This window comes from Macaca fascicularis, chromosome X (genome assembly GCF_037993035.2).
Source record: "Macaca fascicularis isolate 582-1 chromosome X, T2T-MFA8v1.1".
Taxonomy (NCBI): Eukaryota; Metazoa; Chordata; class Mammalia; order Primates; family Cercopithecidae; genus Macaca; species Macaca fascicularis.
In genome coordinates this window covers 123,625,370-123,639,384 of record NC_088395.1, presented here as the reverse complement: position 1 = coordinate 123,639,384, position 14,015 = coordinate 123,625,370, and the positions used below count along the sequence as shown (strand labels likewise).

Sequence of the window (14,015 nt, the reverse complement as noted above, 5' to 3'; positions counted from 1 at the left end):
TTTTAGAAGGAATGGTACAAGCTCCTCTTTGTACCTCTGGTAGAACTCGGGTCTGTATCCGTCTGGTCCTTGGCTTTTTTTTAGTCTGTAAGCTATTAAGTACTGCCTCAATTTCAGAACTTGTTATTGGTCTATTCAGGGATTCAACTTCTTCCTGGTTTACTCTTGGGAGGTGTATGCGTCTGGGAATTTATCCATTTCTTCTAGATTTTCTAGTTTATTTGCATAGAACTGTTTACAGTATTCTCTTATGGTAGTTTGTATATCTGTGGGATCAGTGGCGAAATCACCTTTATCTTTTTTTTATTATATCTATTTGATTCTTTTCTGTTTTCTTCTTTATTAGTCTGGCTAGGGGTCTATCTGTTTTGTTAATCCTTTCAACCAACCATCTCCTGAATTCATTGATTTTTTTGAAGGATTTTTTGTGTCTTTATCTCCTTCAGTTCTGCTCTGATTTTAGTTATTTCTTGTCTTCTGCTAGCTTTTGAATTTGTTTGCTCTTGCTTGTCTAGTCACTTTAATTGTGGTGTTAGCGTGCTGATTTTAGATCTTTCCCACTATATCCTGTGTGGATTTAGTGTTATAAATTTCCCTCTAAACACTGTGTCCCAGAGATTCTGGTATGTTGTGTCTTTGTTCTCATTGGTTTCCAAGAACATCTTTATTTCTGCCTTCATTTTGTTATTTATCTGGTAGTCATTCAGGAGCAGTTTGTTCAGTTTCCACATAATTGTGCAGTTTTGAGTGAGTCTCTTAATCCTGAGTTCTAATTTCATTGCACTGTGGTCTGAGAGACTGTTTGTTATGGTTTCCAATATTTTGCATTTTCTGATGAGTGTTTTACTTCTAATCATGTGGTTAATTTTAGAAAAAGTGTGATGTGGTGCTGAGAAGATTGTACATTCTGTTGATTTCAGGTGGAGAGTTCTGTAGATGTCTATTAGGTCCACTTGGTCCAGAAGTGAGTTCAAGTTCTGAATATCCTTGTTGATTTTCTGTCTTGTTGATCTGTCTAATATTGACCATGGGTGTTAAAGTCTCCCAATATTATTGTGTGGGAGGCTAAGTCTCTGTGTAGGTCTCTAAGAACTTACTTTATTAAACTGGGTGCTCCTGTATTGGGTTCATATATATTTAGGATAGTTAGCTCTTCTTGTTGCATCGATCCCTTTACTATTATATAATGCCCTTCTTTGTCTTTTTCAGAGACTAGCATTGCAACCCATGCTTTCTTTTTGCTTTCCATTTGCTTGGTAAATCTTCCTTCATCCCTTTATTTTGAGCATATGTGTGTCTTTGCATGTGAGATTGTTCTCCTGAATGCAGCACACCAATGGGTCGTGACTCTTTATCCTATTTGCCAGTCTATGTCTTTAAATTGGGGCATTTAGCCCATTTACGTTTAAGGTTAATATTGTTATGTGTGAATTTGATCCAGTCGTTATGATGCTAGTAGGTTTATTTTGTCCATTAGTTGATGCAGGTTCTTCATAGTGTCGATGGACTTTACAATTTGGTATGTTTTTGCAGTGGTTGATACCAGTTTTGCCTTTGCATTTGTAGTGCCTCCTGCAGGAGCTCTTGTAACGCAGGTTTGTGGTGACAAAATCTCTCAGCATTTGCTTGTCTGTAAAGGATTTTATTTCTGCTTTGCTTGTGAAATTTAGTTTGACTGGATATGAAATTCTGGGTTGAAAATTCTTTTCTTTAAGAATGTTGATTCCTGACTTTTTAATAATCGTCATTCTAACTGGTGTGAGATGGTATCTCATTGTGGTTTTGATTTGCATTTCTCTGATGGCCAGTGATGATGAGCATTTTTTCATGTGTCTGTTGGCTGCACAAATGTCTTCTTTTGAGAAGTGTCTGTTCATATCTTTTGTCCACTTTTTGATGGGGTTGTTTTTTTTCCTGTAAATTTGTTAGAGTTCTTTGTAGATTCTGGATATTAGCCCTTTGTCAGATGAGTAGATTGCAAAAATTTTCTCCCATTCTGTAGGTTGCCTGTTCACTCTGATGGTAGTTTCTTTTGCTGTGCAGAAGCTCTTTAGTTTAATTAGATCCCATTTGTTGATTTTGGCTTTTGTTGCCTATCAGGGAAAAAACCCACCCCTGATATTTATCGCTGGTTCTTTTCCATTCCCTAAGTGTCTCAGCTGGTTTGAGAAATAAAGGGAAATAGTACGAGAGAGAAATTTTAAAGCTGGGTATCCGGGAGAGACGTCACACATTGGCAGGTTCCATGATGCTCCCAGAGCCATAAAACGAGCCAGTTTTTATTAGTGATTTTCAAAAGGGGAGGGAGGGCATGAATAGGGTGTGGGTTACAGAGAACACATACTTCACAAGGTAATAAAATATCACAAAGGAAATGGAGGCAGGGCAAGATCACAGGACCACTGGATAGGGTGAAATTAAAATTGCTAATGAAGTTTCAGGCACCCATTGTCATTAATAACATCTTATCAGCAAACAGGGTTTGAGAGCAGACAACCTGTCTGACCAAAATTTGTTAGGTGAGAATTTCCTTGTCCTAATAAACCTGGGAGTGCTACAGGAGACCAGGGCTTATTTCATCCCTTTGGCTTTGACCGTAAAAGATGGTCGCCTTAAGGGGGCTGTCTATAGACCTACCCTCAGGGTGCATTCTCTTTCTCAGGGATGTTCCTTGCTGAGAAAAAGAATTCAGTGATATTTCTCCTATTTGCCTTTGAAAGAAGAGAAATATTGCTCTGTTCCATCTGGCTCACCGAAAGTCAGTTTAAGGTTTCTTCCCTTGTTCCCTGAACATTGCTGTTATCCTGTTCTTTTTTCAAGGTGTCCAGATTTCATATTGTTCAAACACACATGCTCTCCAAACAATTTTTGAAGTTATCGCAATCATCACAAGGTCCTGAGGCAACATTCATCCTCCTCAGCTTACGAAGATGACGAGATTAAGAGATTAAAGTAAAGACAGGCATAGGAAATCACAAGGGTATTGATTGGGGAAGTGATAAGTGTCCATGAAATCTTCACAATTTATGTTCAGAGATTGCAGTAAAGACAGGCGTAAGAAATTATAAAAGTATTAATTTGGGGAAGTAATAAATGTCCATGAAATCTTCACAATTTATGTTCTTCTGCCGCGGCTTCAGCTGGTCCCTCTGTTCGGGGTCCCTAACTTCCTGCAACAGTTGCCATTGCTTTTGGTGTTTTAGACATGAAGTCCTTGGCCATGCCTATGTCCTGAATTGTATTGCCTAGGTTTTCTTTTAGGGTTTTTATGGTTTTTGGTCTAACATTTAAGTCTTTAATTCATCTTGAATTAATTTTTTGTATAAAGTATAAGGAAGTAGAGAGGATGTGGAGAAATAGGAACACTTTTACACTGTTGGTGGGACTGTAAACTAGTTCAACCATTGTGGAAGACAGTGTGGCGATTCCTCAAGATCTAGAACTAGAAATACCATTTCACCCAGCCATCCCATGACTGGGTATATGCCCAAAGGATTATAAAACATGCTGCTACAAAGACACATGCACACGTATGTTTATTGCGGCACTATTCACAATAGCAAAGACTTGGAACCAACCCAAATGTTCATCAATGATAGACTGGATTAAGAAAATGTGGCACATATACACCATGGAATATTATGCAGCCATAAAAAAGGATGAGTTCATGTCCTTTGTAGGGACATGGATGCAGCTAGGAACCATCATTCTCAGCAAACAATTGCAAGGACAAAAAAACCACACACCGCATGTTGTCACTCATAGGTGGGAAATGAACAATGAAAACACTTGGACACAGGAAGGGGAATATCACACACCAGGGCCTGTCATGGGGTGGGAGGAGGGGGGAGGGATAGCATTGGGAGATATACCTAATATAAATGACGAGTTAATGGGTGCAGCACACCAACATGGCACATGTATACATATGTAATAAACCTGCACGTTGTGTGCATGTACCCTAGAACTTAAAGTATAATAAAAAAGAAATAAAAATAAAAATAAAAAGAATGTTGAATATTGGTCCCTACTCTCTTCTGGTTTATAGGGTTTCTGCAGAGAGATCTGCTGTTAGTCTAATGGGCTTCCCTTTGCCAGTAACCTGACTTTTCTCTCTTGCTGCCCTTAACATTTTTTCCTTCATTTCAACCTTGGTGTAGGTGATGATTATGTGTGTTGAGGTTACTCTTCTCGATAAGTATCTTTGTGGTGGTCTCTGTGTTTCCTGAATTTGAATGTTGGCCTGTCTTGCTAGGTTGGGGAAGTTTTTCTGCCTAATATCCTGAAGAGTGTTTTTCAACTTGGTTCCATTATCCCCGTCATTTTCAAGTACACCAGTCAAACATAGGTTTGGTCTTTTCACATAGTCCCATATTTCTTGGAGACTTTGTTCTTTCCTTTTCATTCATTTTTCTCCAAACTTGTCTTCACACTTTATTTTATTAATTTGATCTTCAATCTCTGATATCCTTTCTTCCCCTTGATCAGTTTGGCTGTTGATACTTGTGTATGCTTCATGAAGTTCTCGTGCTGTGTTTTTCAGCTCCATAAAGTCATTTATGTTCTTCTCTAAACTGTTTATTCTAGTTAGCAATTCCTGTAACCTTTTTTCAAGGTTCTTAGCTTCCTTGCATTGGGTTATAACATGCTCCTTTAGCTTGGAGGGTTTGTTATTACCCACCTTCTGAAGCCTACTTCTGTCACTTTGTCAAACTCATTCTCTATCCAGGTTTGTTCCCTTCCTGGAGAGAAGTCATGATCCTTTGAATAAGAAGGGGCATTCTGTTTTTTGGAATTTTCAGTCTTTTTGGGCTCATTTTTCCTCATCTTCGTGGAGTTATCTACCTTTGAGTTTTGATGATGGTGCCCTTTGAATCGGGTTTCTGTGTGGACGTCCTTTTTGTTCGTGTTGATGCTATTCCTTTCTGTTGTTAGCTTTCTTTCTAACAGTGAGGCCCCTCTGCTGAAGGTCTGCTGGACTTTGCTGGAGGTCCACTCCAGACCGTTTGCCTGGGTATCACCAGCAGAGTCTGCAGAACAGCAAAGATTGCTGCCTGTTCCTTCCTCTGGAAGCTTCTTCCCAGAGGGGCACCCACCAGATACCAGCCAGAGCTCTCCCATATGAGATGTCTGTTGACCACTGCTGTGAGGTGTCTCCCAGTCAGGAGGTATGAGGATCAGGGACCCATTTAAGGAGGCAGTCTGTCCCTTACCAGAACGCAAGTGTTGTACTGAGAGATCCGCTGCTCTCCTCAGAGCCAGCAGGAAGGAATGTTTAAGTCTGCTGAAGCTGCACCCACAGCTGCCCCTTCCCCCAGGTGTTCTGTCCCAGGGAGGTGGGAGCTCCTGACTGAAGTTGCTACCTTTCTTTCAGAGATGCCCTGCCCAGTGAGGAGGAATCTAGAGAGGCCATCTAGCTACATTGGTTTGCCAAGCTGCAGTGGGCTCTGCCCCGTTCGAACTACCTGGTGGCTTTGTTTACACTGTGAGGGGAAAATCTCCTACTGAAGCCTCAGTAATGGCAGACGCCCCTCCCCCTACCAAGCTCGTGCATCCCTGGTTGACTTCAGACTGCTGTGCTGAGTGGATCTTAGCTTGCTGGTCTCCATAGGGGTGGGATTTGCTGAGCTAGACCACTTGGCTCCCTGGCTTCAGTCCCTTTTCCAGGGGAGTGAACAGTTCTGTCTTCCTGGCATTCCAGGCACCACTAGGGTATGAATAAAAACTCCTACAGCTAGCTTGATGTCTGCCCAAATGGCCACCCAGTTTTGTGCTTGAAACCCAGGGCTCTGGTGGTGTAGGCACCCAAGGGATTCTGCTGGTCTGCAGGTTGCAAAGACTGTAGGAAAAGCATAGTATCTGGGATGGAGTGCACCTTTCCTCACGGCAGAGTCCTTGGTTTCCCTTGGCTAAGGGAGGGAGTTCCCTGACCCTTTGCACTTCTTGGGTGAGGCAATGCCTCACCCTGCTTTGGCTCACCGTCCGTGGGCTGCACCCACTGTCTAACTAGTCTCAGTGAGGTGAGTAGTGTACCTCAGTTGGAAATGCAGAAATCACCTGCCTTCTGCATTGATCTCGCTGGGATCTGCAGACTGGAGCTGTTCCTATTTGGTCATCTTGCCAGCCACATCAAATTTATTGCTTTTTAAAGATTGAATGTATTGTGTGTGTGTGTGTGTGTGTGTGTGTGTGCCACATTTAAAAAATGTGTTCATTCGTTGATGGGCGCTTTGGTTGTTTTCATATCTTGGCTACTGTGAATAATGCTAAAATGAACATGGGATTGAAGATATCTTTTCAGCACATTGATTTCAGTTCTTCTGGCTACATACCCAGAAGTGTGATTGCTAGATCGTATGGCAATTTTACTTTTAGTATTTTGAAGAAATCCTATATTGTTTTTCACAACTATGCTAATTTACATTCCCTCTAATGGTGTACAAGAGTTTCTTTTGCGTTACATTCTTACCAACACTTGTTATTTTTTCTTTTTTGATAGTCTAATAGATGTGAGGTGATATTTCACTGTGTTTTTAAAAGTTTGATTTTATGTTTAATTAACAAATAATTTTACATATAAATGGGGTACAATGTGATGTTTCCACACATGTATACATTATGGAATGATTGAATCAAGTTAATTAACATATCCTTCTTCAAATATTATCATTGCTTTGTAAGGAAAACTTTTAAAATCTCAGAGTCCATTTCTGCCATTCCATTTATTCCTTTCTGGAAGTTTTGTGAGATAAGTATTAGAAATTATTGATCTATCCTTCATGTCTCTTAATGTATCCTTCATATATTTTTAAATTATTGTCTCTTATTGCCATATCCTGGGTTAATTTTCTCAGAAATTTCCTCCAATTCATTAAGCATTTATTTAACTCTGTTGAGTCTAGAACATTTTCTTATTTCAATGACTGAAGAAAGTGATGAGACCTATTCATGCCCTTAGGGTTAAGCCTGGATTAGACCATACATCTTGTTAAAAGCACTTTTAATTTCTTTACCCCACAGCAGCTAGGCCTCTAGCTGCCTCTGCCTGCTTTGAAAAAAAGAACCTAGAAGTGGCTTCAGGCTCACTTACTGTTTTATGCTTTTCTTTTGTGCTATTTCTGGTTCTCAGAGATAACCATATTATTTTTGTTCACAGTTATATCCTTTTGGTTTTTCTCTTCTTATATTTATACATCATAACTTTGTGTTTGGAATAGAGAGGTAATCAAAGAATGAATTCATTACACCATCTCAAACAGATGTCTCTTTCTAGAAGTATTTGTACTTAATAGAGACCATTTAAGAATAAATGCCTCCAATAATATAAAATAATCATAACTGGGTCTCCTGAGGAAGCATGGCTTGTTGTTAAGGATTTAGGAAAAGGGTCCTTATGGAAGTCTTCAAACTGTATGAAATAAACAACTGCATCTTTTAAGGATGGACACAGCAATGACATATGCAACCCCCTATCATATGGGTTTTTCCACCTATATTAAGATTCTCTTGAACTCAATTTTATAACATTTGGAAGTTTAAATAATTCCTAAATATTTCTATGGATTTCAAGGGACATACATTCCCATGATTGCCTTTAGTTCTGGACTCTTACTTTTAAGTGTGCTCTTTTCTATAATGTCCTAGTTCAGGCTCTTCCATCCAAACAAATCTTTTTTGCTTTACATCTACAAATAATCAAACAAAACAAAAGTCCTTTGATATGCAAAATCTGCAAAGCCTGGGAAAGAGGATTTACATTGAAGAAATAAAACTGTTTCCAAATGGAATGTTAAAACCCCCTGTTTCTAAGTCTTTCCCATGCACCCAAATGATTACAAGTAAAACTGAAGGATTCTTTATGAGATTAATGCCAATGCATTGGTTTTGATAATCAATTTTGTGGTTCTTACTTGCAGCCGAATGGTAGTATTAGGGTTTCTGCTTTTTGGTAGCTTTAGGGCTAGGAGGACAGTTGGTGGCGTGTAGGAAATTTCAAATCATTCCTTGATGCCTTATCTGATTATAGGTACTTAGATACAGCTGAGTTTGGTAGAAAGAATAATGCAAGGGCTGGGAAATAAAGGGAGAAAAATGTTCTTTAAATTCAGAGGCAAGAGTGATATGCAGTTTATGTGAAGATGGTAAGTGACGATTTCTTTGATTGGAGTACATAGTCCAAACAGTGCTAGAATGTACAGTTATGAAAGCAAATGCTCTGGGATATTTATTTGGGAGGCATGGGTTCTGGATAATAATGGTTAACACCTCCGTGATTCTTACCATGTGTCAGACAGATAATCCAAGTCTTTTGCATGTAGTGATGAATTTAATTCTCATGACCTTTCCATGGGATGAGTACAACCATTGTTCCAATATTTATATTAGGAAACAGAGGACTAGCTTGGTTAGGCTACTTGGGCTATGGTCACACAGTAAATTTTAGGTAATTTTCCTCTAGAATATGTATCTTTTAACACTCCATTCTCCTTCTGTATTTGGGTCCTGGATCTGCTACTTTATACATATGTGACTTTAGGTAAGCTGCTTAATTTCTTTGAATCAAAGTTTCCTCACTAGCAAAATATATTGTTATGAAGATTAAATAAGATACTACATGTAAAGAACTTAGAGTAATGCCAGACTCAAAGCAAGAACTCAGTGCGTACTAGCTGCTATTTTTAGTAATAGTGGTATTGTTGGTTTTTAAAATATTTTATCCTTTTTTTTCTCTCCCATTCCTGTCCTTTCCATCACTGACAACTGAAGAATGAGTATTAGAGGTGATCCAAAACTCACATCTGACAGAGAAGTAGCCAGAGGCCCTTTAAAAATGAAGCCTGCCTGAACATTGAGAGAAAGGACTCCAACCCCAAACTAGGACATTCCAAGGTGAGTCACAAAACTGTTCTCATCAAACTAATCAGTGGCTGCGTATTAGATTAGGCTTAGAATACAATGAGATAAATATTAAGAATTTTTTATTAAATTTAATTTTATTTAAAACTTGTTTTACAAGATCCTTTAAAATCTTTTAAATGATGTATTTCTCAGAATCAATAGAAATATGAAAAGCATAAATTTAACTCAGTGTAGAAATGCAACATAAAGTAACAACCAGTTCCTACTTCCCCCATTAGATTGAAGCATATTAGAACACTGACAATTCACCATGGTGATCACACTCACACAATGTACACCTCTTTGATGAACAATTTATTACTATCTATCAATATTTTTAAGGCACATCCCCTTTAACCAAGCTATTCCATTCCTAGAAATGTATCTTACAGCAATGCTCACCCAACTGAGGAAAGATGCATGCACAAGGCTGTTTGCAGCTCTGTTTGTATTTGCAAAAAACTGGAAATAGCTTAAATGTCCATCAAGCCCTTTATACTGCTATGAATATGTGCAGTGCTTTCCTAACAGGCATCCCTCGAGCTAAATTTTTCTGCTTTAATAACTAAAAAAAATGTTTTCCATTCAATGGACTTGTCTATTGCTTTATGAATAAATCGCTGAGTAATTTCAGTGGTTCAATTATTGTTTTCATAAACCTGAGAAGAGTTACCGGAGGTATTATGATACCATATAAATGTCAAAGGGTGATTGAAGGAAACTATTTGTAGTGTTTAATCATTGCTTACTTTCATTTCTAGGCTATTTTCCTTGCTCTAAGTGTTCAGCAGAATCTTGTCTTCTTTTCCAAACTGATTTTTCTCTCCAAAGTTTCTTGTGTTTTTCTCAAGCTCTTACTGTCCTTCATCTAATACCTGAAGGACTTAGTCATTGTCAAACTCCTAGGGAATTAAAAAAAAAGAAGAAGAAGTAAAAATAAATAATCCTGGAGGCTTTGGAATGGGAGAATTACCTATCTCTGTGAAAATGGTGACACTTTACCAAATATCAACCAGGCAATTTCTATGTAAGATGAAAGAGAGATGGCCAATGAAAGATTGGATAATATTTTGAAATAAGAACCCAGCATGATCCTCTAGGGAAGAAATTAAAAGAAATGTTTTATAGAGCCCTTTAAATGTTCAATTAAGTTTATTTAGCAACTTTTTTCTAATTATGGCATAACTATTCCGAGTAGAGATATCATTGCTTTATCCTGGATATTTACAGTTGTGTCTGAAAACCCATTTGTCCTTGGGAGACTAGCAATCAGCAAAGCAGTTGATGAAGCCATAAATCTATGGAATCGCTTTGCCAAATATCAGCATCTCGTCGTTATGGTGGTGAAATGAGTTCTTTTACAGAATGCTATTGAATACGTCTCACAATCACCATTTTTCAGTGGCTTAATCTACACTGTGAGTTGACTTAAAAATTTTCCCTGAAGCTTGGCTATAAATAACAAATCACAGAAGGACAAAGCTGAAGAATAAAAAAAAAGTTGGAATAGATTTTATTTTAAATATTTCAATTTGTGAATTTCTAAAGCAAGATTATGTATTTGCAGTCACTTCTAGCCACTATTTATGCATCTGTGCTCAAGAGAGGGAGATAAAAATAGTATGATCATATTTAACTCAGAAAAGCAATAAAAATCACCTCTTTGTTCCATCATCACTTTTTTTTATTTTAGTTATTTAAAGCATACATAAATATATCCTAGATTGCTACCATTGGACCTGAGAATAAGATCTCAACAATTTACAGAAGAACTTCAATGAATATTGTACCTTTTCATACATAAGAACATACTGGAGACATCAGGGTGCAAATTGAAAATACTTTTACAATTAGGTTCCTTCCTTCTATCTACTCAAAATAAAGCCATTCTCTCCCCCATCACCAAATATACACACATATTTTGATTTAATCATTAACATCATAGACTTTTTTCATTAAATTAAACTCATGCTAAGGTAGTCAAATATCCCAAATTGCTTGGAACTATGCCACCATTCATCTTTTTACTCAAGTAGTCAACTGCCTGCATGTTGCTGTATGCCAAATAAGTTTGAAGTAGCAAGTTTTAGGGTCTCACTCTGTTGCCCCGGCTGGAGCATAGTGACACATTCATGGCTCACTGCAGTCTCACTTCCCTGGGGTCAGTGGGGGCTCCCTCAGCCACCCAAGTAGCTAGGACCACATGCATGTGCCACCACGCCAAGATAATTTTTGTAGTTTTTGTAGAGATGGGAAATAAAATCATATTCTGCTACCAGGTGAAATATTTTCAATTCTATTGCTAGAGTTGGATTTCTTATTTGTCTATCATTGCTTATTGTAAGTTATGGTCTATTAATTTGAAAAATAAACTTGGCCTGCCTTACAAGAGTTCCTGAAGGAAGCACTAAACATGGAAAGGAAAAACCGGTACCAGCCACTGTAAAAACACAGCAAATTGTAAAGACCATCAACACTATGAAGAAACTGCATCAACTAATGGGCAAAATAACCAGCTAGCATCATAATGACAGGATCAAATTCACACATAACAATATTAACCTTAAATGGAAATGGGCTAAATGCCCCAATTAAAAGACACAGACTGGCAAATTGGATTAAGAGTCAATACCCATCTGTGTGCTGTATTCATGAGACCCACCTCATGTGCTAAGACACACATAGGCTCAAAATAAAGAGATGGAGGAATATTTACCGAGCAAATGGAAAGCAAAAAAAAAAAAAAAAAAAAAAAAAAAAAAAGCAGGGGATGCAATGCTAATGTCAAAATAGCCTTTAAACCAACAAAGATCAAAAAAACAAAGAAGGGCATTATATACAACTTGTAAAGGGATTAATGCAACAAGAAGAGCTAACTATCCTAAATATATTTTCCTTCAATACAGGAGCACCCAGATTCATAAAGCAAGTTCTTAGAGACCTACAAAGAGACTTAGACTCCCACACAATAGTAGTGGGAGAATTTAATACCACACTGTCAATAATAGAAAAATCAATGAGACAGAAAATTAACAAGGATATTCAGGACTTGAACTCAGCTCTGGACCAAGGAGACCTAATGGATATCTACAGAACTCTCCACCCCAAATCAACAGAGTATATATTCATCTCAGCACTACATCACACTTATTCTAAAATTGACCACATAATTGGAAGTAAAACACTCCTCAGCAAATGCAACAGAACAGAAATCATAACAAACAGTCTCTCAGACCACAAGCAATGAAATTAGAACTCAGGATTAAGAAATTCACTCAAAACTGCACAACTACATGGAAACTGAATAACCTGCTCCTGAATGACTAGTGGGCAAATAATGAAATTAAGGCAGAAATAAAGATGTTCTTTGAAACCAGTGAGAACAAAGACGCAAGGTACCAGAATCTCTTGGACACCACTAAAGCAGTGTTTAGAGGGAAATTTATAGCACTAAATGCCCACAGGAGATAGTGGGAAAGATCTAAAATTGACATCCTAAAATAACAATTAAAAGAACTGGATAAGCAAGAGCAAAATAATTCAAAAGCTAGCAGAAGACAAGAAATAACTAAAATCAGAGCAGAACTGAAGGAGATAGAGATATGAAAAACTCTTCAAAAAATCAATGAATCCAGGAGCTGGTTTTTTGAAAAGATTAACAAAATAGACCACTAGCCAGACTAATAGATAAGATTCAAATAGACACAATAAAAAATTATAAACAGGATATCACCACTGGTCCCACAGAAATACAAACTACCATAAGAGAATACTATAAACAGCTTTATGCAAATAAACTAGAAAATCTAGAAGAAATGGATAAATTCCCAGACATGTACACCCTCCCAAGACTAAACCAGGAAGAGGCTGAATCCCTGAATAGACCAATAACAAGTTCTGAAATTGAGGCAATAATTAATAGTCTACCAACCAAAAATGCCCAGGACCAGATGGATACAGAGCTGAATTCTAACAGAGATACAAAGAGGAGTTGGTACCCTTCCTTTTGAAACTATTCCAAACAACAGAAAAACAGGGACTCCTCCCTAACTCATTTGATGAGGCCAGCATCATCCTGATACCAAAACCTGGCAGAGACACAACAACAACAACAAGAACAAAAATTTCAGGCCAGTATCCCTGATGAACATCAATGTGAAAATCCTCAATAAAATAGTGACAAACCGAATCCAGCAGTACATCAAAAAATTTATCCACTGCAATCAAGTTGACTTCATCCCTGGGATGCAAGGCTGGTTCAACATATGCAAATCAATAAATGTAATTCATCACGTAAACAAAACCAATGACAAAAACAACATGATTATCTCAATAGATGCAGAAAAGGCATTCGATAAAATTCAACACCCCTTTATGCTAAAAACTCTCAGTAAATTAGTTATTGATGGAACATATCTCAAAATAATAAGAGCTATTTATGACAAACCCACTGCCAACATCATACTGAATGTGCAAAAGCTGGAAGCATTCCTTTTGAGAACTGGCACAAGACAAGGGTGCCCTCTCTCATCACTCCTATTCAACATAGTATTGGAAGTTCTGGACAGGGCAATCAGGCAAGAGAAAGAAATAAAGCGTATTCAAATAGAAAGAGAGGAAGTCAAATTGTCTCTGTTTGCAGATGACCTGATTGAATATTTAGAAAACCCAATTACCTCAGCCCCAAATCCCCTTAAGCTGATAAGCAACTTCAGCAGAGTCTTAGGATGCAAAATTAATGTGCAAAAATCACAAGCATTCCTACACACCGATAAAAGATAAACAGAGATCCAAATCATGAGTGAACTCCCATTCACAATTGCTACAAAGACAATACAATACCTAGGAATACAACTTACAAGTGATGTGAAGGACCTCTTCAAGGAGAACTACAAACCAGTATTCAAGGAAGTAAGAGAGGACACAAACAAATGGAAAAACTTTCCATGCTCATGGATAGGAAGAATCAATATCGTGAAAATGGCCATAATGCCCAAAGTAATTTATAGATTCAATGCTATCCCCATCAACCAACCAGAGACTTTCTTCACAAAATTAGAAAAAATCTACTTTAAATTTCATATGGCACCAAAAAAGAGCATGTGTAGCCAAGACAA

The 14,015-nt window shown here is 37.7% G+C and overlaps 1 long non-coding RNA gene across 4 annotated transcripts in view; it reads left to right on the top strand.

Moving 5' to 3' along the window:
• The window catches only part of LOC123571019 (uncharacterized), a 492,533-nt gene that overhangs the window by 261,102 nt on the left and 217,416 nt on the right, over positions 1–14,015 (top strand). For 2 of the 4 annotated variants that reach the window (XR_006695197.2, XR_006695196.2), the window contains one exon: positions 8,767–10,672. This is a non-coding gene — a long non-coding RNA (uncharacterized lncRNA). Of the gene's footprint in view, positions 1–8,766; positions 10,673–14,015 lie in introns of those variants that run through there. The other 2 variants (XR_012430182.1, XR_010584231.1) reach the window with 2 other exon arrangements.